Here is a 6000-nt window from a genome sequence, read left to right as displayed (position 1 = left end):
CAAAGTTGCACACAGCTCAATTCCAGTTTGAGTTTGGAATTGTGCCCCTTTAAAACCACTTTAAAACCTTTTAGTTCTTTCTTCCTCTGTGCAAGATATACTTGTACACAGCATCAACCCTTCCCCTATGGTCAAATTAATGAATTCCATTTAAAAAAGAATAAAAACACACTGGTGAACACCCAGTATCCTTCTTTAAAAATTTAGAGGCAAAATGGGGGTTGGGGAGAACCCCCCACCCCATCAAAACAGGTGTCAAGGCATCCCTTTGCCATCAAGGACAGCCTTCTCACCCCAACACCCCTCTCTGCAGTTGCTGGCCTGGCACGAACAGAGCTAGGTCTTTCCCAACTTTCCCTCCCTCATCTAGTTACCACCCTCTTCAAAAGGAGAGGTCAGGCTGGGCTCAGTGGCTCACCATGATGCAGGAAGGGATAAATTCTAGCCCCTGGGACAAGAAGGAGACTAGAGAAATAAGAAACGTCAGTGTTCTCTCAGCATCTGGGATGATAGGGAAATTAAGGTAGCACAGGGGGTTTTGCTTCTTCTAGGAATGGCAGCCTTTTCTTTCAAGAAAGCCAAACTGCTTTTCCTAAGGGAGGTAGGTTGTGGGTAAGCACTTTGCCCTCTTGTCTTCACCCAAGGTGAGGACAGAGCAAGACTATGCCTCACAAAAAAAAAAAAAAAAAAAAAGAAAAGAAAAGCCTCCAGCCATTTCCAGGGGAGTCCTGTGGGACAGCACCTTTTTCTGAGAAATGGAGAAGGGGAGCAGATGTTGGTCTCCCTCACACTTTGGCAGAAACTGAAGAACTTCTGGATTTGGGTCTGACGTCCTCTCAACTGAGCTGATGCAGGCCAGTGCCCGACGCAGTGTGTGTGCAGGCTGCCGTGGCGGGTGGGTGGGAACGCCAGGAGGTGTTCATATGGGGCTTGAGGAAGTTTGGAGCATCATGGGAACAGAATGTGCTGGCCCTGTCCCTGAGCCATCCCCAAGCCCCTCCCACTTCCCTGGTCGCTGACCAGTTCCAGCTGTGCACAGTCCTGACCATCACTTCCCATACGGCTTCTAGGAACTTATGAGTAATTAAAGAAGTGTGTGTGTATGTCTGTGTTTGTGGGTATGTAGGGGAGTCCTCCTAAAAACAGATGTTTCCAGGGTAACGGCTTAAAAATTCAACCCCACTCTGCCAAAGAAAGCTCCCTATCTCCTGACTCCCTGAGGGGGAAACAGGTCAGAGGCTAACACCACCAACTCCCACATTTATCCAGGTCAAGGGCAAAGTCGGGGCCAGCCCTAACTTGGTTACAGCTCATGTTTTTCTCACCTCCAGTTTCCAGTTTCAGGCTCCAGACTTGCCCTTCTACCTGCCCTCCAGGATTCCCCTTTCTTCTTTCCCCAGCTTCCCTGCCCACTGCCTCCACAGGGCAAGAGTGGCTGTCAGAGGGGGTGGGCGATAGCTTCGAGATTAGCTTCTCCTGGGCTTAGAAATCTCTACAAACTTTTGCCTTCCACCCATAGCCCCATGGCCCCTGATCATTAGAAAATACTCTCAGAGGTCTACTCTGCTCCCACTTGCTATAGTTTAAAATATTGTCATTAAAAATATTTCTGTAAAGCTCTTTTGCCACAATTTGTGGACAGAGAGGGAAATCAATTTGCAAGAAGGGAGCAAGCAAGACAACCCATTTTTTTCTCTCAGATCAAGTTCTCTTTTTGGGGCAGGCCAGCCACATGTCCTAACCCTTTGCACACATGTCCACATCTCCCCCAGTGAGAGATGACAAATTTAGAGGGAAAAAGAGCTGGGTCAGCCTGGCTCAGGGGGTAGGGGCTGGTGGAGGGGGTGGTCATGATGCTGTGCTGGCAACAATTAGTCATCCAGTCCTTGCACATGTGCCCAGCCTGCAGCTCCTGACTCTAGGGGCTTTTGTTTGGGTGCCTGTGGGAACTCTGGGAGACTGAAGAGTGCTGAGCAAAGATGGCAGCTTTAGAGCCTGCTCTAGGCTCTGCTGCACCCTAGCTATGTGACCTGAGGCAACTTATTAGAGACTCAGTTTCTCCTTCTGTAAAAAGATGATAATACTGGCCAGGTGTGGTGGCTCACGCCTGTAATCCCAGCACTTTGGGAGGCCAAGGGAGGTGGATCACTTGAGCTCAGGAGTTTGAGACCAGCCTGGCCAACATAGCAAAATCCCGTCTCTACTAAAAGTACAAAAATTAACTGGGTGTGGTGGCTCGCGCCTGTAATCCCAGCTATTTGGGTGGCTGAGGCAGGAGAATTGCTTGAACCCGGGAGGCGGAGGTTGCAGTGAGCCGAGATTGCGCCACTGCACTCCAGCCTGGGCTACAGAGTGAGACTCAGTCTCAGAAAAGGAGTAAAAAAGATGATAATACTGGCTGAAGGGTTGTTGTTAAAATTTAAATGAAGTTAACTATTTGGCAGCTTTTACTTTTGATTTATTCTCTCTCTCCTGGCTCCTAAGTTGCTAGAATATAGTTCCACCCCCAGGCCTTCTGAGGCCGGAGTTAGTACCCACTCTCACCTTATGATAACTGCCATCTCTCTCCCTAACACACTAAATATATATATATATACTTTTTTTTTTTCTGGTTAGGCACAGTGGCTTACACGTATAATCACAGCATTTTGGGAGGCCGAGGTGGGCCAATCACTTGAGCCCAAGACCAGCCTGAGCAACATAGGAAACCCGCCTCCCCCACCCCCCACCCTCTCTATAAGAAATACAAAAATTAGCTGGGCTGGGTGGTGTGTGCCTGTAGCCCCAGTTATGCAGGAGGCTGAGGTGGGAGGATTGCTTGAGCCCCGAAGGCGAAGGTTGCAGTGAGCCAGGATTATTGTGCCACTGCATTCCAGCCTGGGAGACCCCCCAAAAAAATATTTTTTTCTTTTTTTCCTTACATGAGGTTTCTAAGGGGAGGGAGTAATTTGCTATAACATTCATTTTACTTTACTCCTGTCCCTTGCATCCTCCTTGTCTGTCTCTTCCCCACCCCTCCCCTCACCTCTCCTCCATTATCCTCTCTGGCTTCTAAAGCTTTCTCCTCCATCCCAGCCAGTCTCTAGGGGCTGAGGCCAGGCAGGTGGAGCTAGGTGAACTCAGTTCCACACACAGTTTCAAAGAAATGCATCAAAATGTTACTAGTGGTTCTCTTTTGGGTAGAATTTACTAGTGGTTTTCATTTTCTTCCTTGTTTGTTTTGGTATTTTCTAATACCAAATTTTATAATGAATGATGAATAACTTATTCAGGGAAAAAACACAAAGCATTAATTTTAAAAATCATAATTAATTTTTAGTTGGCCCATGTTCTGTTCTCAAAAGCAGAAAGACTGGAAAGGGGGTAGAAAGAGAGGAGAAAGAGCCCTGCAGGGGACTAAGCAGGAACTTGTCCCCAAACTCCATCATTTCCTGGGTACATCAGCCTTGGTGATGGGCCCTGTCACTCATCCCTCAGAGGCTTTCTGTCCTTCCTTGCCTGTCACTGGTCACTTGAGACTTAGTCACCCAGTGGTTACCAGCTGGGTGGTGGATGGGTCAGAGGGACCAGCATCATTGAGGGCAGCAATATGAATCAGGAGCATCCCCCACCTTGATCCTGGGCTGTGAGGTGTTCCCTTGTGGCCTTCCAGCCCTTCTGACAACATAAAAGTTCAGTTACCTTTTCCCCCGTTCCTATGTCTACTTCACTGTGCTTTTGAACAATATGCAAATGTTGTATGATGTGTAACTGATGGTGGAGCCTTCAGGGGTCCTAGTTACTTAAAGAACAAAGCTCTAAGTGTCAGTGTGGTGTATGGAAAGAGCATGAGTTATATAGTCAGCAGAGGGATTTAAATAAGGTCGGGCCAGTTGGGAGTTCCACATTCTTGGTCAAATTTCCCTTTCTGAGTATCTATTTCCTCCTACAAAAAGTGGCCGGAATAATTTTCCCCTCACCAGATGGCTGTGAGAACTAAAGGAGATAATATATAAAGCATGTAATACATAGTAGCTTTTTTTTTTTTTTTACTTTTTTTTTTTTGTGGGGGGACAGAGTCTTGCTCTGTCGCCCAGGATGGAGTGCAGTGGTGAAATCTCAGCTCACTGCTACCTCTGTCTCCCGGGTTCAAGCAATTCTTCTGCCTCAGCTTCCTTAGTAGCTGGGATTACAGGCACGTGTCACCACGCCTAGCTAATTTTTGTAATTTTAGTAGAGACAGGGTTTCACCTTGTTGGCCAGGCTGGTCTCAAACTCTTGACCTCAGGTGATCCACCCACCTTGGCCTCCGAAAGTGCTGGGATTACAAGTGTGAGTCACCATGCCCGGCCTTTAATTCCTTTAATTTTTTATTTCCATAGGTTTTTGGGGAACAGGTGGTATCTGGTTACCTAAGTTCTTTAGTGTTTAGTGGTGATTTGTGAGATTTTGGTTCACCCATCACCCAATAGTAGGTATTTTTATTTTAATTAATTAATTAATTAATTAATTAATTTTGAGACGGAGTCTCACTCTGTCACCAGGCTGGAGTCCAGTGGCGCGATCTCAGCTGACTGCAATCTCCGCCTCCCCAGTTCAAGCAATTCTCCTGCCTCAGTCTCCCGAGTAGCTGGGATTACAGGCGCATGCCATCACACCCGGCTAATTTTTGTATTTTTAGTAGAGACAAGATTTCACTATGTTGGCCAGGCTAGTCTCAAACTCCTGACCTCGTGGTCCACCCACCTCAGCCTCCGAAAGTGCTGGGATTACAGGCGTTAGCCACCGCTCCCGTCCGGTATTTTTAAATGTAAGTTTTTCTTCTTTTCCTTGCATAGCATTTAAGGCCTTCTCCAAATTCTGTCTCCCAACCACTTTCCTACCCCGGTCATTCTTTGACAGTGATTTATTAAGCACAGCCTCGAAAGCATGGAGATGGCCTGCGGTAGGCACTTGGGATTCAGTGGTGAATGAAGTAGTCCTGACCCTTCTGACTTACTGAGTACAGCAGTCTCTCAGCTCTGCACTTTTACTCAAGACCTGCACTGTCTGTCTCTCAGTATCCTTTTACTCTATCAATTCTTTTTTTTTTTTTTTTTTTGAGGTGGAGTTTTTGCTCTGTTGCCCAGGCTGGAGTGCAATGGTGCGATCTCAGCTCACTGCAACCTCCGCCTCCTGGGTTCACGTGATTCTCCTGCTTCAGCCTGCTGAGTAGGTGGGATTACAGGCGCCCGCCACCATACCTGGCTAATTTTTGTATTTTTAGTAGAAACAAGGTTTCACCATGTTGGTCAGGCTGGTTTCGAACTCTTGATCTCAAGTGATTCACCCACCTCACCCTTTCAAAGTGCTAGGATTACAGGAGTGAGCCACCATGCCTGGCCTTACCCCGTCAATTCTTAGCTGGCCTTCAAAGCCCTTCTCAAAGCCTGCCTTCTCAGCAAACCTCCCCCCAGCCCCAAGCGCCTTAGGGTGAATCACCTCTGGCCTGGCACGCTGGCTCCCCTCTTCCCAGGTGCTTGGATCTGCTTCACTGGATCCGTAAGCTCCCTGAAGGTAGGCTCTGGGCCCTTTACTTATTTGTGCCCTTGTTAAGCCCCACCTACACCCACATACTCCAGGCTCATTAGATTCTTGAAATAATGACTTTTTATTAAAGCAGACATAAGTAGGTTGCAGGAGCATTTATATTGCCAACTTGGTCTTGGGTACAAAGAAAATGAGACTTCACGCTTGACTCCTTCACCTGAAACCCAAGCTATCTCAGCTGTTTCCTACCTCTCAGCTTATCCTAGGGAGACTCAAAGGTAGGGGCAGAGTGATTTGCTGGCCCAGGGTCCCTGAGGCACAGCGATGTCTAATTCCAGGGGATGTCCATGATCCCTATCTCTAGTCTCTCCAGAGATTCTGGTTCTTGTCCTGCCCGGATGCTCACCCTAGGGCAGTATGAAGTTTTTCCGTCTCCAGCAGAGGACTCTGAGGGAAGGGATTGGGAACTCTCTTTGGCTTCCACTCTCTGGT

The sequence above is a fragment of the Pongo pygmaeus genome, chromosome 10 (assembly GCF_028885625.2).
Source record: "Pongo pygmaeus isolate AG05252 chromosome 10, NHGRI_mPonPyg2-v2.0_pri, whole genome shotgun sequence".
NCBI lineage: Eukaryota > Metazoa > Chordata > Mammalia > Primates > Hominidae > Pongo > Pongo pygmaeus.
The sequence above is the reverse complement of the archived record's forward strand: the minus strand, read 5'-3'. Positions refer to the sequence as shown.